Here is a 20,148-nt window from a genome sequence, read left to right as displayed (position 1 = left end):
GCTCGTAAGTGCTATTCAGTATATGTATAATCACGCCAGAGATGCTTGTCAAAGACTAAAAGCTGCTACCTCGAGCTATAACAAAGCTTCTAAATTATTGGTATTGCTATCCGCTCAGGACACATCACCACACACCACAATATAATATCGCCATAGGTTCTGGGGCAAAAACGTAGGGCGTAAAAGAAAGAAAAGTATCCTAAGCCACGCTACTTCGTCGTCGCTATTCCTTCATCAGAGACCAGCATAATTCAACTTTTTTGGTTTGGTTTGTGGGGTTTAACGTCCCAAAGCGACTCCGGCTATGAGAGACGCCGTAGTGGAGGACTCCGGAAAGTTCGACCACCTGGGGTTCTTTAACGTGCACTGACATCGCACAGCACACGGGCACCTTTCTTTTCGCCTGCATCGAAAAGCGGCTGCCGAGGCCGGGATTCACTTTTTTTGTTGCCACAACATCATACTTCGCAAATTATTGCGTGTAAGTATGCTCTGTAAAGGCAGCGTCATTAAGGCATGCATTGTTATTGCTTCCAGGACATGAAGCGTTATGTGGCTCGTATGATGCCCAGCCAAGCCGCAGCCGCAGTACAGCCGTGCACATGGGCGCCCAAGCCAACGGGGACTCCACCGGCCCCTGTCCGTTTTGCTGCTTTAGAACGTGCCTCCTTCAGGTGAGACTGAATCCAAAGAGCCGGCCTCTCTATGGATTTGCTTGTATGCATCAGAACAGCACAAGAACCTTGCGAGAGGGAGGAGGAAACTCAATAGTGCGCTCGGACTTTGTACAATATTTATCGCTGCTAGGTTAAAACCTCTAATTAAGGAACCCCTGCGCAAGTGGCATCCTTTCGCTAATCTTGCCCGAGAATGATATGCTTACGAAGCGTAAAACAAAATGCACAATACCTGCCGTTTCTCGATTCTCGTAATTTTAAGCCAGGCGATCGAAAATTTCCTGCAGCCTCTTCTGCTGCAGTTCTGAAGGCAAGCATCCAGAAGCGGGACGTTTATGTCCACATACAGCTTCGTACTTTTTGAGACAATGCAATGTTTCACTTAGCTTCACTTAAATGCCTAATGACGAAAGCCCCTCTACTCCTTCTTCTCTTCTTCCACTTTTACTTCCCGGTTCTCTTTTTTTCGTTATAGACTTCTTTCCTTTCTTCGGCTTTGTCGTCAGAACATATTGCGACAACCTTACCGGTAAAATTATGCTGACGTCAGAACTTAATGCGTCGTCTCGCTGATACATCTAACGGAATCTTGCAGAATCTCGCTGAAGCATCTCGCGAACATATTTTGTGAAAGCCAAAAGAGGCTTTCACCTTAAAAGTTTTATCGCCTTATTGGAACTCAAGAGCACATCTGGCGGATTTGACGTCTGCACATTGTACCGATGTCCTTCGCTATTTTGACATCGAATTTTTTTTTTCTGGATCGAATTACCTAACTTCTTATTCTCTTCATAAACCAAATTAGCAGAAACATTTTTTCACCCCAATATCATGTAGCCATTTTTTGCTCATCAATTAATTTATTTCTCGATGATGCCGATGTGACCCTCTCCCCGATCGCACGAATCATCTCCACCCTGATGAGTTTATAAAGGCTTTCTCCTGAATGATTTTTATGTACCAAAAAATGGCACGGAAAGAAAAGCGCGTTGTGAGTATTCTGTGATCAAGTGAAGTTCTTAAAATTGGTTCAAGGTGCAATATTCCGTTCAACCTCAGTATTAGAGTAGCTTTGTATCATATGTTATCATCAGTCGTCATACCGCCCATGCAGCGTTCAATAAAAAGGCCAGTCGATTAAATATCTTTAGGACATTGGCTCGCTTAGTAAAGTGGACATCATAAGTGAGGGTTAAAGCACTTGCTTCGCCGACAAAAAAATGTGATAGTTGCGGCCTAGTCAATGTAGCAAATAAGTTCAGCGCAGATCATTGCATTTTCTTCAACACAATTACGTCTAGCTGAAAGAGTGCGTCAATGCCGCCCTACTGTGCACGAAATGTTGTCAGGGTTGAAGGAATCGCTTCGCGGACAAAAAATGCAAAAGTTGCGGCCTAGTCAATGAGAAAATCAGTTCAGGGCAGATCATTGCATTTTGTTCACCATTATTACGGCTAGCCGAAACAATTCCTCAATGCCGCCCTACTGTGCGCGGAATATTGCGAGCGTTACGGCAATGCAGCGCTGCCTTATTGGTACCCTCTCTTAGTATGACAACGGCGTTGCGGTGCGGCCGACGCATGATGCTGACGTCAGATACCGGTTCAGTTTTCGTTTTGCGCTGTCTACTGCCTTCAGGCTGCAGCATATTAGGGAGGGACGAAGCTTTCCGGAAGCATTTCAGGCACTGCTTGGCTGCTAGTACGAGAGTCGAACCATAATGTCTGGCCGCGAGGCCACGCTACAGTTGTATTCTCACACAACAATCGTTGGCCGCTCGCCTTGCATTTTATCAATCCTTGCCGTCGCGATCACGTTCGCCCTTTTCCTTCTCTTCGATGAATCTGCGGGACATGTCCAGTAGTGTCGCATATAAATGCATCTCTTGCCACGAGAAAAGGCGTAGGACACTCATAAGGAAGCCTGCGTTTCACACAACGTTGTGTTTTCAGCCATCGTGGGCTTGAGGGCTGAACGTTGCCTCCATTCAGAGAATTATGCTGCATAACAGTGGTGTAACAGGCAAGCAGCTCAGAAAAAAACAGATTGCTGCGTTTTATAGTGACAATAGAAAGACTGCACTTAAAATTTATGTGATAGCAGTACACCACAATAAGCAAGTTGTGGGGAGAATCTGAACCATACTCATATTTTCCTCCATTTTTCCCTCAGTCGGGAGAACCTACAGAAAGTCCAATAATATATAAAGATTTGTACATCTTTTTTGGATTTTGGATAATAAATATTAAAGCGTGATGGAAAGCTTGCACGAATAATGTCAACTTTTACGCCAGCCCACAATTGGAAGACCATGAAAAACATTTTAAAATTCATCTGATCAAGACGCAATATATTTTCATAAGACTCAGGCATTGCTGGTATCATTGCTGGCATTTTTTGGAACCCAAAAAGATAAGACGAGAAGTATCGAGGCATCCAATAATCACGATATGCGGTAATCAAGGCGATGAAGTGAAAAAACAAAAACGTAGATGATGATGGTGTGATTGTGCAAATTTTGCAGCTAGTATGAGCTCTCGTTTCTGAGCGGCCCACGCGTTGCATTACACAGTAGTCTGATACAGGAGTTTGGTGCAACAGTTTCGCACTTGATTGGTCTAACGCTTTTAGGCATCAAGTGAATAAGACTGCTCTAAACCTCTTGGGCATGATACGAAATAGCATGACTATGACAGTCCCATAAAAAAAACCTTGCGGGACGCTGTCGAGAACTAAAGGCACAGCCTAAACGTAGCACTTTCGTGCAGTACTGAATGTTGGCGGCAGAGCGAGTCATCAAAGGGCTCAAGACTTGAGTCTATGACCCTTAATGGCCAGAGTGTTTTATGGCTTATTTTGTGAAAAGGATGATGAAAAAAAGAATGCGATCTCCGCTAAGGTCTTTTGGTCATCCACCATATAATGAGCACTGAAAAGGCTATCTACTGCATATAGAGTGGGTTAGGTAAGTGAAATAAAGAATGGTAATTGCGGCTCTACCGCTCAAGTTTTCCGCGTATACTGCTGAAACCAACCGCTCCTTCACACAAAGCACTTATCAGACATTTTACTTCTGTGGTGTTTTAATGCTCTAACAGGTGGCGTTGCTGTCAACAGCGTCTGCGTTCGTCGACAGAGGCTACTGGCAGCGCAGCGAAGAGGTCGGCCTCATGGACCGGATTCGCGAGCGTGCCATCGTGGCTGGGGCAGACGTCCTGGCGGATACTTCTAGCCGGCAGCAAGGGTAAAAGTGGAGGCAGCATGAAATCCCATCTTGTATTGACCCAACGTTAGGCTGCGTCCCAAACTGCGTGTTGTGAAAGAGGGGAACGTGGTCAGTCGAAGTACACCAACGATCAGCATCAGATATCCATCATTTTTATATTTCAATAGCACTCATAAATCTAGACAGCGTAACTAGCAGGCTACGTCGCAGTTGGCCCGCAATCAACATCCTCAAATTTCCTTCCTAGCGACAGTATACGCAAGCAAATACTCTGGATAGAATAGAACTGCTTTACCAGCCATCCTTTACTATGACGGATATGCAAAGTACTGCTTTTTTCTGTATAGAACACAACTAATATATTGCAGCACTGGGAAAAAATTCTATTTCGCCAAGAAAAGAACTCCAAACACAAGAAATATATGGCAGTGCTGGGAAAACATTACATTTTGAAAAACACAATGCCTTGTTCATTACTTCAGTGTGTCAATGCACGCCACATCACTGTCGCCCAGGGCCAGCGCAGGCAAAAGCGGCGTTACCTCGGCGTTGCCATGCGACCTGTTCAACCGCACTGAATGGAGCTGCTGGCTGGTGCGCCCTATGAATCTCACCCAGCGCCTGGTTCTGCGGCTGAGCATCGCTGATGACGAGCTAGACCGGAGCAGGCTGCGGGTCGCGTGGCGGAGAAAGCACAAAATACGCGGCCAGAATCTGTATGCCGTTGAGGAGATCACCGACGGCTCAGGTGGGTCGGCCATGTTGGCCACTTGCCGTCCAGCTGTGCGTTTCACGTTCCCTACGTTCCTACAAATCGGTTTATCATTCGGTGAGGCTTAAAGCCAAAGTTTAAAACACGTACCCTTGCTATGATGCACAACCTGCCATTCGAGAAAAAAAGCCGTGATTCCTAAACTGAGCATCATTTTTTATTGATAATGGCCTTCGGCGTTTCCTCCAACAAGGAATCCTCGAGAAATCGTAACCCCTCCACCGCAACTTAGAAGAACGGTCTATGAGAGCGACGTTAAAGAAAAAAGCATGCCAAAATATCTCATGCCCATTTATGATGCACATCAATTTTGAGATATTGAGATTTGAGAACAACCTTAACTATCACGATCAATGTTCGCAGCCGAGTAAAATGTGTTCTTCTGTCATGTGAGCAGTAACAGTGGAACGACCTGAAACGCTTTCGCGCCCGACAAAGGCTTCCGCCGGCAACGTGGAGTAAGGCCCTGGCGCTTATTACTGGGAAAGTATGTGAAATGTAGCGAATTTTATTAGAGAACAAGGTGACACAGTTCGATTGAGGTCGGGTAGGCTGTGCTTCTATGGAAGCGAAACGCAAAGCGCCCTTCTAATGTACAATACCAAGCCACGAGAAAGCTCACTAAATATTCAAAAGTATCTGTAAACCTCTTGTACGGCCTTCATCATAGCGAGAGGCAGGTCGTGACGTTCAACAATCTAAACGGGACAATAATGTTTCTGAAGAGATATAACCGACGCGTTTCCTCTTAAGCGCCCAAACGCGCATGAAGACTTGACTTATTAGCAAATGTGACTGGACAGCTCAGGTTCTTTCTCAGCCACGTTTTAAGCACACATGGCAACAGACGCGTTAAGTATCTATTAGGCATGGAAATCCATATTTCTTTGTTTTAGCACTACTCTTGCCTTTAAACGCTCTCTTTAACGGCTTGGTGGCAAGTTCTGTAGCTTGTTTACTTTCGGCGAGGAGTCGATAAGCCACTGATGTGTGGAACAGAGACGTTCACGGAGCTTAACCGCGCCTCTGGAGTGCCCACACCTGAACTGCAGTGGAAAAGAGCGGTTGTATCGTTAGTCCGCGTGAGCTCAGTAGAGAACAATGGCCTCTGGCAATGACAAACATCTACTGTCTTTTACGCTGTTTTCATGCGGAAACCGCTGCTACCATGCCAACAAATTCACTGTATGGTTCACTTCACCACACCCTGTACAATCCGAGACTACGTTTCTCTTCGGTATGCACAGTCCAGTTCACTTGATGCCAGTTGCTTGGAGCCTATGTCCTGCGTGTAAGCATATTCCCTCTCGAATATGAGATAACAATATCTACCTTATTGCCACACATTTTAGCTTATTGTTGTTTTGTGCAATAATGACGTTTCTATTTATTTGAAGATATACCTAAGTAATGACCCCTTCATGCTTAATATGTCTGTCAGTATACGTAGAGGAAGATAAAAATACGAACTCACGCCAGAATGTTCCAAATAAACAAGATTCGCGTCAGTTGTTTACGCGTGGGCATCGTTTAGTGCAGGCTGGCCACGCGGCTCGTCCGATATGCTTCGTGACCCGTTGTCGCTGGAGCTGAACCCGCTGTCGGATCGTGATCGCTTCCTGAACAAGATACAGGCGCTGGTGTACGTGCGGAGGGGAGGTACCGGTGATGGCTCGGCAGGTTTGGGGGAAGTCCTCTATGGGCAGCTCACCTACATCATCGATTCGGATACAGCTGGTATGCCCGTTTTAAGTGTTGGATTGTCTAATTACGTACTTTGATGGGTGAATCGAAGTGAAGTTTTATTTTTGCCAAAGAGATGTGCTTGCTTCAATGTACAGTTTGTATCCAGATCATGGACTACGATAAATATCCTCGTGCATTTGGACAACTCAGGATAGGCGGTTTTATATGCCGAAACACCGTTCATCTGGACCAGTTTGACAACTTTCTACGCGTTTTAGCAACCAGTTACGAATTTGTACTGCCTGTCTCATTACGAAAGAGCAACAGGCCGCTTAGACTGCGTCTTGATAGACCTTGTAGTCATATTGGGCTTTGCATACTCCCATAAAAGACCGCCAAGAATGCGGCATTACTTTTGGATAGCTGCCCTGCAAGTCATATTTTTACGATGCCATTGCCTACTCTATTTCTATGGATACTTCGTTTCTGCCCTTTGACCGCTCAAATTACTCCAGCCAAGACCAGACGTCTGTTTACATTAGTGATGGTATACTTCGTGATAGGCCGAGGGGAACGTGGCAGGCTTAGGTTTCGAACCGGCCACACGCCGTAAGACTAGTCGTCATTTAATTTTCTTGCTGCTAACGGTACTCATTTTTTGATTTAGTGCTTAGCTTGCATTTAAGATTGACATAACAAATTAAGAATATGGCAGTCTGATTAAGACATGCTTTGCGTCTAAGAACCGGTGCTGCACACTTGGCCGCGCAGCTTATTTCCAAGTCCGCATCAGTCATGTGATTTTTGCAGATGTCGCCCATGCTACAAGTTTGTAGTTGTGGACCTCCAAACAATTTCTACCTTTTGTAGGCAACACCGAAGCTATGCTGTAGTGGCCTCTGAAAAAAATTAAACACAAAACCGCCTTTACCATTCGTACTTGCAAACACGCATATAAAAATACATTAAAACAATTTAAGAAAATCAGGAATTAACTGAACAGTGAATTTACGGGAGCAGTTTGAAATTTAGGATCACCTTTTCGTTCATGTTAGGCGAAAGCGACCAGAGGCTGCTTGGAGCGCAATGAATAAAGTTTTAGTTCTAGAAAACGAGCTGCGTGCCAAATACCATAACAGTCAAGGGGAACGAATTGCACGAGAAAGGAGTAGCAGAGTACTTCAGCAGTCATTTTTAAAACCTGCAGTTTTTTTTGTTAATCCTCCTTGTATAAATGAACCCTCTTGAAATATTACAGAAACCGTATTCCTACAGCCAACTGATCAATTTTGAGTTGTGTAGTATTTTTAAGTGCCTTCAAAATAGTAAGGTCGTATATATAAAAAAACTTGCAGATAACGGCAGTAAAACATGTCCTACTGATATTAGGTTGCGTCCTTGCTTATATTTATAATTTAATATTAGAGTTAGAAATGTTTCCCGACAAAATCAAAACAGCCAGGATATCTTATACTGTAAGGCGGTTACCGAACCATGACAACGAATTATAGACCGGCATCTGTTCTTCCAGTATTTTCTAAGGGGATTGAAAAACAAATACGCGCATAAATAAATTTCCGACCAAAGATTGATTACCGCAGGTGCAGATTATGGATATAAGAGAGACAGTTCAACCATAATCAGCTTTGTTATCACTAAAAAAAATTCATCCTGAATATTGAAAAGCATATGCTTACGGTAGGTGTTTTTGTAGATTTCATTAAGAAATTTGATTCCCTTCATCACAACGCCTTTCTTAATAAGCTGCAGTATCATGGTATTCGAGGAAATTGTTTATACCCTGCTTGAATATTATCTCAACGACAAGACTCAGTGTGTGCTTGTAAACGGGTACATGTCTTCTCGCCTACCAGTTACAGGATCACTGTTATCTACCATATAAAGAATTGATATTTTATCATAGATGCATCGATACAATTATTATACATACAGAGGATAACACTATCCTTATCTCTGGGATCAATAGCGACATACCTAAAATCAAGTGCAATAAAATTCTCGAAGGTCTTCTTACATAGTGCCAAAAAATGCCGTTAAGATAAATCCTAACAAGACACAGGCCATTATATTCCGTGCTAGAAATAAAGCTATTACAATAAGCCGCCCTATTGTTTTTAAACTCCTGAATATAGATGTCGTTAATGACCATAAAATTCTTGTGGTTTATGTTCCTCAAACTTGAGCTAGGATATAGGCACTAACTACATTGGGAAAAAAACTTTTGTCTGTAGCAGGCATTGTGTCGCGGTGGCGTAGCCTGCTCCCAGTAAAAGCTTACTTCAATTACATCACGTCTTGTGCCATTTCTATTTAATATCTTCTTTAGGCTGGAACACAACCTCGCAAACTAATCATCTAAGTTTATAGAAAAAGGTAATCCGATATGTTGCAAATATTGCACCAGTGTTTACTACAATGCATGCTTTCCATTCCTTAGATATCGTACTAGTAGATACATTATACACACACTAGATTACCGCAAGCAGCCTACTTTGATCTACCGAGATCAAAAACTTTTATCATCTCTTCCCACTCTAACGCATCGTACTTCTAATATGCACGCGAAAGGTCCAGATATTTGGTTTATCCAGCATTTCCGCACAAATTACGAACGCCAGTTAATTGCTCGTAACTCGGCATTAACGCTTAACATGTATAGATACACGAAAACTTAACCACAAAGCAGTTGCGTAAGTACTTAATGAAATTATCAACCAGTGTGTTTGTTAGCTTGCCACCCTACACTACCACGCTGTGGTACTATATTACTCTGTCTATTGAACCTTCAGTTCGGGCCTCATTGTGATGCGTTTTGACTTCTATTTTTTGTCTCTACCGAATGACATTGTCTTTTATGATGTTCTTGCTGTTAATTTCTTGAGTATAAGGTATGTACTGCTGTAAATCATTATGTACTTTTGTTCGTCTCAACACTGCCTTTTAACGGCCTCGCCGGCCTTATCAAGCTGCTTATTGAGCTTTTAGCCCAAGAGGTCTTCCAGATTTTTTTTTCTAGAAAAATAAAGTGGTGAATGAATTAATAAATAATGTACTGGTATTCCGACCAGCAGATGCACGGAATCAATGCCAAGGCTGCAAAACATTGACAATTTTAATTCACGATTACCTTGTGAGGAAGTGATAATTCTACAGCGTGTCCCTATCAGTTTCACAAGCCGCGGTGGGGCTTACCCGCATCGTCCTAAAGACCAGTGTACTTTCAGTGTTCGAATGGCAAGCGATATTACTTATTCCTTAGTTGCGCAGGCATGGTCTCCGACGCAGCGCACTACGATCCTAACCCCTCTCGCCATTAAAATCGAAGCCAGCAAATATTCTTGGCCCTGATTTTTAGTTAACAGCTTTGACCCTCTCCATTGTCATAACACAGGGATTTACCAAGATTACCTTTTGCAAGCACATTGAGAACGTATGCAGTTTCCATTGCTCTCTATGAATTTAGACAAAGGTTCGCCCTTTCTGTATTGCATACTCACATTTGCCGTGTTTCATTTGCGGCAGTGCTCAAGCCAACAGATGGATCACGGGAGGTCGCCGTGGCTCTCGAAGAATACGTGACCCTCCCGCCAGGCGGATCTATCATCGAGTGGAAGGCATGGATCATACTGTTCCTTTATTTTCCCGTCGCTTACGTTTAAATGCGCCCTATTTTATAGTCTATACGTTCCTGATGTCCACGCTCTTTCTTTTGTCGCTTTTCGCTACACGTGCCTAAATGCCTCAAGCCACAAGCAGTAATCTGGGCAACGCATAGGACTATTAAAGCTTTTAGAGGTAGTGTGAGATGTGGGACACTCTGTTACCAAAGCGAAGTCCAGAAGCAGCACGCATTGGCACGGTTGAGCAGTTACGCTCCCTTCGATCATTCGCCATTTTTACCTGTATTTCAAGAATCGTGACCGTTCAGTTTGCGTGCTAACAAAAATATTTTTTTTTCAAACAAGTAGAGTGTACTATACACTTTCTTATAAGTGATTTTGGAGTACCTGTGATTTTCCTTCCTTTGCATGTCCACATTCGCGCTGAGATTCCTCGGTGCATAACTATTCTTAGGCGCTCCCTTTGCATACTGTGTACTGGCTCAAAGCCGAACTATTCCCGAGGCGAACCAATTATCGAGGCCTGAAATTCCGTCACCATCCACGCCACAACCGCCCACAATGTGGCGTTGACACCCTTTCCCAAGGACTTGTAAACAGTGAAGCTTGGACAGTATCATTGCTCGGAGGAGCTTGGCGACTGGTCTGAGTAACCAGCGGTCGATTTGTAGGCTCAGCATGATCTGTAACATGGTAATAATGTGTGGTGTGTACTGCGAGCGCAGGTATTGAGAAAATTGTATTAAAAAATCTGTGCACTTCACGTTAGCTCATGGGCGTATTGGCTTCTTTTTCATATTTCCTTTCGCTGCCGTTTAGTAGTATAATTCTTAATTCGCCAGGAATGCATTCCCACAGGACGGTTATACCCAAGACAATAATCAGGAATACCATAAATGGCGGCACGACAAGTCGTCGTTTGTTCTTCGCTAACTGTGTGCACAGCAATAGCAATCTTGTCAGTGACACGCACTGCCTACCGCATAAGGTTAGTTGTCCGACCATCGAGTCCTGCTCCTAAAAACGAGTCATGTTGTATACGGTTGCAACAAAGAAGGAAGTACAGACGAGGATTATAAAGATCGTCACACCCAGCAGACAGGTGCGATTATTCCGCTTTTCTTTCCTGCACAAATTGCTACTGCTATGCAAGAAAATGTGCAGCTGAGCTGAGCATTGGACATGGAAATGATGGTAACCTTTTCGAACTTGCGTTATCAAATTGCTGACCAGTAAAGCGTTCCTTTCTCATGAAAGCCACAAGAGTACTCCTTATGAATCATGTTATGGACAGCCCTCAAGAACTTACTGCCAGCCCTTAGGCTGCATGGTTTGTTGCAAAACGTAGTGCAACCGCAGGCGATGGCAGTATATTGAGCTACTTATTGTCAATCATTGATTGTGATTCACTGAAACTAGCGTGCACACATCTGTATCTCTTCTCACAACATCGTCCTTCATCAAGGCGATCTTTGTCCTTCAGGTCCCATTTTAGCCCAGAGTGCCAGCCAGGCATTCCTGTTCATTTGAAAAATTAACAGACAAAAGTAAACTCGTGCTGTCCCTATGCAAACAATGAATACATTACAGTTTGGAGTTCAAATTTTGCATCTTTGAGGGTCTTCCCTCTTTTGGTGTTTTCATTTTTGTTATCCGTGTTCATGGTATGTGCGCAAACCAAGCAAACGATCTCCGTTCTCGTATGCAACCTACTGCAGCGCCGGCTGTCCCGAGTGCGCTTCTCCCCTCCGCCGCCCAGTGTCCGCCTCATGGCTGGCGGTCGACTGGTCCTGGTCACCTTGTTGGATGCTCCGCTCAGCCTATCCTGCGCAGTGTTCGCCAGGGACGGGCGCTTCTACGCTATGCGCCACTTCTTGGTCGCCTTCACCGACGGCATGTCCACTTCGTGTAAGCGCTGTGCTTGACTAGTCACTGTTTCAGCTGCTGCCAGTTCACCAGTTACTACCAGTTCAGTAGGCCCCGATGAGTAAATGTCAGTGGTCTGATTGATATATTTAAGTGTTTTATTAGGTTTTCAAAGGTATTACTAGGTTTGTTTATGGATTTTCCCATTGTCCCCATTGACGCAAGTGATCTACAAAAAGTGTTCAAAAGAGGATACTATCAGTGAGATTACCAAAAAATACCTTCTCTCTCTCTGTCTCTCGCAAGAAACACGGACCAGTCGGTGGGCGCGGCCCTTCAGTTTGACGTAAATAGAATGCATACACTGCATCATGAATACACGAAGATTACGTGCTCTTTTGTCAAGAAACCAGGAAAAAAAAACGAGCCCATATTGTCAGTGGCAGTTGGTGAAATCCCTTGAATGTAATCCTAAAAGTATCATCCCCACATGCCTCCAAGAAGTACAAGATTAGTTACAACTTTAGTCTAGCTTAATATTATTAAACTGTTTACCACATGGCCCTACTATATCCCGGAACTGAATTAATCTCAGAGCATGAAGTTGGGCTGATGGTGCTCTTAACTTTCGGTTGTTTATGGGTTTAACGTCCCAAAGCGACTCAGACTTTGAGAGATTCCATAGTACAAGACTCCAGATAATTTTGACCAACTAGGCTTCTGCAACGCGCACTGTCATCACAAAGCACACGGGGCGTAGCCTCTCGCCTTCATCAAAATGTGGCCGAAAGAACAATGTTTGAGCCCTGTCCATAACTACAAAATTACCGCGAACAACAGTACCTACAATGCGCCACAAGCTTTTTCAACCACGCACTTTCGTTGTTAACGTTCATTTTGAAACCTTGTTTAGCAAAACAGACATTTGAACGAGATGGCTCATCTCCGGAAACTTGACAAGCGCTGCGACAGGAAACAAAGAACAGAGGGAAGGACAAGCGCTTGTCCTTCCTTTTCGTATTTGTCCCCTGCAGCCGCGCTCCTTATTTCCCATAAAAACTATGTTTTTTCCCTAATATGTAAACACACACTACAATTGAGCATTCAAGAAGCTTGGATAAAACCCTAACATTTGACTGTACAAGCCCAATTAAATTTACAGAAGCACTCATTTGGATTTGAAAATTTTTGACACACCGTCAAAGATAAACTTACAGCTAAAATACGTGCATGCGATTGACTTGTTCCTTTTACTTATGTTCACACCTGTACACACATTCCTCCTCTCTCCACCAGTATATTGCTTGGAATTTGCAATGTTTTGCCCATTGCCAGTATTATACGACCTTTTTTATCTGGAGGGAGACAGACCAATTACTGATGGATCGGTGTAACTAAAACATTCGCTACCCTCAACAATATATGTATTATACCGACCTTCACCGAAACCGGCCCATATATCAGGGCAATTTCGCAAGCGTTTTTCCACAGATGGCAGGTAAATCCTACTCCCTTAGATTCGCGTCGGTATAGTGGTGTTAATAGCCTGAGTGCTTAATTGAAGGAATGTTACGTCGGGAACCAAGCAGACTACGGTTAATTTGGCGGGTAAAGGCTTAACAAGCTTACCGTGGAATTAAGAACGCATACCGGGAAAGAAGGAATCTGTTGATTGAGTTTCGTGTCGTTGTAGTTGTAGCACAGGGGGAAATAAAAAATATTCTCCATGCACTAGACAACATACGCATGTCGCTTTCTAATTGTTTTTATCAATATGCCGTAAATTTAAAGTATCTCCGCAGGTGTCGCTCTAACTTCTGATACACAACTATAACTGGACAGTGATACTCCCTTTTTGATAATGATACTGAATTTCAGAACAAAAACACTTATTTACTTAACCTTTATCTCGTTGGTAAAATACTTACGGAAAGAAGATTTTGCGCAATAAACAAACTAGTGAATTTTCCAGCTCACTTTCCCGACCTGCCCAACTGCACCGGCATTTAAGTTGGTTCCGTACCATGAGCGACTGTTTCGTAACTAGAGCGGCTCTGAGACTCTCGGCGCATTAGGCCATGTTCAAAGTTGGAGATCGCGCAGCCATATATCGGACCGAAGAATGAAGGGCCTATGGGTCCCGATGTGGACTACTAGAACATTTTTAACGCTTTGCAGTAATTTAGTGATACATTTGCTTGTCATGCAGTTAGCTGTGGCAGAAGGGCAAATTCAGAGATGTAATTTGTAAAATATATGCGATCAAATACAATGCAAAGATTTTAGGGCACTTGAGTGAGAGATTTATTTCAAAGACGACGGAGTATTGCCGCTGTGACCGGAATGGCTAAAGAGGGTTAGGTAAACGTCGATATGCGAGTTCTTCCTGCTATGGCTGTAGCCGACGAGATTGGCCTTCGTCGACATCCTTTGACCGGTCCGATCAAGCCGCTTTGGCTGCCGGTCGCCGCTAAGTGAAGCCATGTGTCGGTATCTGTGAGAAGCGTGATTGGGACTGTGTGGTCACTCTACTGGTTAGAATTGCAGTACATTAATAGAGTGAACGGTTAAGATTCGCGGATATGCCGCCGTGGGGGCACATTGTGACGGTAATGCAATCTGTCGATATTTTGGTATTGCCTATAAGGTCAAATTCGGGTGAATGTTAACCTTATGGATGATGTCGTCTTGGCAGAGTGTATGACTAGTGTTATACGATAGGATTACCGGTGGTGCACGTTTCTTGATGACGAATATTTAACTACCTTCAAAGTCAGTTAAAGATAGCAACTGCTGGGACATGACAAGCTTTAATTACGACCGATCAAACAGGCTTCAGACGTAATATTTTCTACACATGAACATATTTTTAATCCTGTTTTACAGCATGGGGTTTTCCCGAAACAGTTATGGGTTGGAAGGCTAATAGTTTTGCACAATGGCGGTAAAAGAAACGAACTCCCTAACTACAGGTCTGTTTCAACTTTACCACTATTTTAAGAGGTCTAGAACATATCATCCGTTCTCGTGTGGTGTCGTTCGCAACAAAACAAACTGATCACAGATGCGAAATGTAGGCTTATGATGGGCTGTTTGTCGAGACAGCCCTCTTGACACCGAAGGAAATAATATTAGACGCTTTTAATAGAAATGTGCGGATGAGGTCAATTTATAGATTATTCCAATTTTTTCGACACTATTAACCATGAAACCCTGTTATTAAAGTGGCATCATTATGACTTCCGGGGCGTTTTTCTTCAGTTGCTACCAAAAATACTTTCAGAGTCGCTGCCAGCAAGTTACCAATAATAATTTGTTTGATGTACGAGCAGTTAACGCAGGACCGCTTCAGAGAAGTATTTTGGGGGATCTGCTGTTTTTTGTGTACATTAATGATCTGGTTAACATTGACAACAGCGAAATTTGCCATACACGCCGATGATACCAGCATACTTTTATTGGGGTCTGATGCCGAGCCTTTTCTTTCAAGCGCAAATCTACTTGTAAATAAACTAAATTCTTGGAGTATCGTTAACTCGCTCGCCATAAACAACAGGGAAACCAAAGCTGTTCGTTTTCTGGCCGATAAAGCTTAACATAGACACGGAGGGCGTACTCCATCTCCGTATTGCAACTATTATGATACTGTCGCAAGGTAAATGTCTTAGTCTTGAGTTCGAACATACAGGTTCTGGAATGCTCAAATAGATAGAGTTGTAACAAAAATTTTGCATATTATGAAAATTTTGGGCAAATTTCAATATTTTACCCCAGCTTGCATAAACGCCTTATTTTAAGTGACTTGTTTACCTAACATATTAACTACTGTCACCTAGCGTGGGGTGAAACTACTTTGTCAAATGCCACTAAACTTCACTAACCAAACTTCTGATAGTTGCAAACCCTCTATACGATAGCCACACTGCACCTCTCATAAAGGAACTGAACGTTATCAAAATTTCTGACATTTATAAAACAATTGACCCTTAGGCATTATGTTAACCGAATTAAACAGAATAAAACATTTTAGGCTGCATAGGAGACCTGACTCCTAAAAGAAAAACATGAAACACTCACAGTACTGAACTGTGGGAAAACCTTCGAGCACGCACGTACTATGGTTACCAGATGCTACGTAATATGCCCGATTGCTTCTAAACAAACAAATTGTTTCATGGCCACAGTACTGTCTTTGTAAATATATCGAAGCCACAATACCTTGCATTTTTTGTCTTTGTCTGCACGGCACCATGCACTGTATACTTCATTAAGCACTCTGTTTATCTTACAATTGTTCTTTCTTATATTTTTATTTTGTGCCAGATTCTCCTTTGTCTTATGTGTTGTGTTTGTATCCTCGTTTGTACATTTTCATGTTGCGGGGCCGTGAACCCCGTCAAGTCCAGTGAGAAGCTTTTTCCGTCCGGGTATGATATGCCGTGCTTTTAAATGTGAAACCACCTCCGTATACACATTTGTGAAATCGAGCATTGGTTTCTGCACAACCACGCAGCACCTAAAAAGACGTTGACATCGGACACGGTGCAGTCAACAACAGGTGGAGACACGGTCATCCACCTCTCGGTCAAGGTCGACTCGCAGCCCGCTGCCGGCGTCCGAGGCGGCGAGCCTGTCGACGATTACACCGTCGTGCAGACAAATGTCAGTGTCAGCAACGGTCAGGTAGTCAAGGATGATCACGCAGAGGATGGCAAAAGCGCCGTCGGAGTGACGGCGCATGAAGTGCACAACAGCAGGGAGAATCCAAAGCCCGATGCTAGACCGGGACCGCCAGCTGCGGTCTTCGCTAACAACGTTTGCTTCCGCTTGACCCGCGGAAAAAACGGGGAATCTGTTCTTGTGCCCTGCGAGTCGTTAACGTCGACAACTCTAAGGCCGAAGTCTGAAACCAGTTATCAGGAAACTCACGTGAGTTCTCAAAACATGTACCTATGGCGAATTGCGCACGATAATCCGGGAAACCTCCCTGATGTAAAGTGTCTAGGAAATCAGGAGACAACTCTAATGCGGTTCAGTGAGACCCTGAGACCTGAATCTAAGTCCTCATTGAAGCATCTCGCCTTTTCCGTACATCACGATGACGTTTCCCAATCACCACTACAATTAGCTTTAAGATCGTCTACCGTGGGCATGTGCAAATAGCCAATCTAGACGGTATATAGCCTGGAAGAAAATGCTACGGCATAACTGATCATGGCTGGTGTTGAGCGGTAGCGGCAGCACACGCTTTTTAAAAACCTGCTCACTTTGGGTGTTTGTTGTCAGCCGCCACTGTGCGATTGTCGCTGTGCCCCTTCTCCCCAGAGGTGTGGGAGCGCGTTGAAGCATTTGTTCAGTTATCGCGTTTTCGGGCACTACGGACTGGTTTTAAAAAAGACATGCTTATGAAGCTTGTGACCACAGGGTGCATATCCTTTCTGCGTTAATGATGACTCCATGTGTTAAGATGGTAATGAACGCCTTCTTCTGCGCCGAGAAGAAGAGCACGCTTCAGAACGGGAATACGGGTTACGGCGAACAACCCATTGGGAGCACATCACAAGTGCGACAAGAGAATATTTTACACTGGATTTAAGAAAACAAGCAGTGAGCAGCGGGTCAGCGAACACCCTGGCACTCCGTCATTCACGGGTAAGCGTCTCAGAATGAGGGACATGTATGGCGGCAGAAACGCTTTCAAAAGCGAAACAATGGCGCCGCTAAGGCACGTTTCAAGAATGAGCAAGCAAGCGAGACTGGTACCCCTCGCTCCACCACTGATTGAAACCACTGCTTTTTAAACCACTCAGTGAAACAATGAACACAACGAAACCATAAGATAATAGGCTCGGTGTGACTCTGAGGACGAACGTCTCTGTAATATGAAGAGTGCGCGATCGTTAGAGCGTCGGCGCTTCCGTAGCCTGGTCATAGCATGTTTTCACAATTAAAGGGGGCGCTTTATTTAATACCATACAGGAAGTAAGGTTCATGCAAACAAAGCAGCTTTTTAGTATCCTGACGGGGATAACGTTAACCTTACGTTCAGTATCTTACAACAGGCTGCGTTTGCGACATGAAAAAATCGGAGCTAGAAATATGTTTTCAGAATGCCTTTTAGCAAATTCATGCACCTTAAGAAACGGCGAGAAGATTGTGTTTCCCGCTAATAATGTGAAGAACTTTAACATACATAAGCAAAATGATAACTAGATTTAGATAAATGGGGATGTCACTGACTTCCTAAAGTTGTCAGGGCAAAGGTAATGCATGCTTTGTTGACTTAAAAGTATCTCATGTTATTCATATTGTAAAGAAGACGAAGAACAAACAACGCTGCGGCATCGCCATCACCATCTCTTGTCTCCGGCGCCCATCTCGCTCGCGCTGAAGTTGTGCCCTGCGGCTGGTAATTCGATCCTGCTGTGTCCGAATTACTGCCAGCGCTAGACGTTCCAACCAACTATTAAATCCACATTTCACTTGGTGGAGGTGCTGGGAACTTCTGTACGCCTTTGATGTTATGTCGTTCCCGTTTGCCAAGTTGACGCCTTGACTCCAACTCGTGTGGCTTCGGATCCGCTACAGCGGGACCTTTTTGACCATTCTGTGGACAGCGTTTTAGAACCGCGCCACCGCGAGCAAATTCTTGACCTTCTACACCAATTCCGAGCCTCCTTCGACATTCCGCAATCTTCCTTGGGCCGCACAACGACCGCTTCCCACCTCATCGACACTGGCGCTCACCCACCTCTCCATCAGCGGCCGTATCGGGTGTCCCCGACTGAGCGCCGTGTTATCGCCCAACAAGTCGATGACATGCTGCAACGCGGAGCAATCAGAGAATCCTGTAGTCCATGGTCGTCTCCTGTGGGTGGCTCCATACGATTTTGTGTTGATTATCGCCGCCTCAACAAAATTACTCGTCGTGATGTCTACCCCCTCTCACGAATCGACGATGCCCGAGACTGCTTGCAAGGCGCAGAATTCTTTTCCTCACTCGATTTACGCTCCGGATATTGGCAGGTGCCTATGGCAGAGGCGGATCGTCCTAAGACCGCCTTTATTACTCCAGACGGACTATACGAATTTAATGTCATGCCATTCGGACTCTGTAACGCCCCAGCCACATTTGAAAGAATGATGGACACAGTACTGCGTGGCCTGAAATGGAACATCTGTTTACGCTACCTCGATGATATCGTCGTCTTTTCAACCGACTTCCCGACCCATCTGACTCGACTTCGCCAGATCTTCACCTGCCTAACCCGCGCCGGTCTTCAACTGAACCTCAAAAAGTGCCGCTTCGGTGCCCGCCAGCTTACAATACTCGGACATGTTGTGTTCAAAGATTGAGTTCTGCCTGATCCTGAGAAGCTGCGCGCCGTTGCTGACTTTCTGAAACCGACCACTTTGAAACAACTGTGAAGCTTCGTGGGCCTCTGCTCGTACTTTCGTCGTTTTGTTCGGAATTTCGCAATTATCATAGACCCCCTTACACAGCTCTTGAAAGCCGGCCCTAACCTCTCCTCTTGGTCGCCAGCCTGCGATGATGCATTCGCGACGCTGCGCAATGTTCTGACGTCACCGCCAATCCTTCGCCATTACGACCCTACTGCACCTACAGAACTTCACACCGCTTCCAGGGGTGCCGGCCTCGGTGCCGTGCTCGTCCCAGCGAAAGCCTGACTTCTCCGAATACGTTGTCGCCTACGTAAGCCGTGCTTTTACCAAAGCCGAGTCCAACTACTCCGTTACCGAAAAGGAGTGCTTAGCAATCGTGTGGGCTATAATGAAGTTCCGCCCATACTTATATGGCCGCTCCTTTGAGGTAGTTAGATCATCACGCTCTCTGCTGGCTCGCTTCTCTCAAGGATCCGTCTGGCCGTCTTGGGCGCTGGGCTCTCAGACTTCAGGAATACGACATCCGTGTAGTGTACCGCTCTGGCCGCAGCAAGCACTCTGATGCCGACGCTCTTTCTCGGTCACCGGTACGTTCGCCTAACTGATCCGCTCCTCAAGCATCCTTGTCAACACTCACCATTGAGGATATGCCTTTCGAGCAACGACAAGATCCTTGGGTTTATAATCTGCTAGATATCCTAGGCAGTACTTCCGCGGCTATGCATCCTCGGGCACTCCGCCGACAGGCCTCCCATTTTACCATTCGGGACGGCCTCCTCTACCGAAGGAACCACAACTCTGACGGCAGAAAATGGCTTCTTGTCATTCCGCGCCACCTCCGCTACGAGGTTTGTGCCCACCATCACACTGACCCGC

The 20,148-nt window shown here is 44.7% G+C and overlaps 1 pseudogene; it reads left to right on the top strand.

Moving 5' to 3' along the window:
• The first annotated feature begins 602 nt into the window (after window positions 1–602).
• On the top strand, window positions 603–18,424 carry LOC146176976 (uncharacterized; annotated as a pseudogene).
• Window positions 18,425–20,148: the final 1,724 nt, after the last annotated feature.

This window comes from Amblyomma maculatum, chromosome 10 (assembly GCF_055883805.1).
Source record: "Amblyomma maculatum isolate TAMU_Amacu chromosome 10, ASM5588380v1, whole genome shotgun sequence".
NCBI lineage: Eukaryota > Metazoa > Arthropoda > Arachnida > Ixodida > Ixodidae > Amblyomma > Amblyomma maculatum.
Note: the sequence above shows the minus strand (reverse complement) of the source record. Positions and strands in the feature narration are given on the sequence as shown.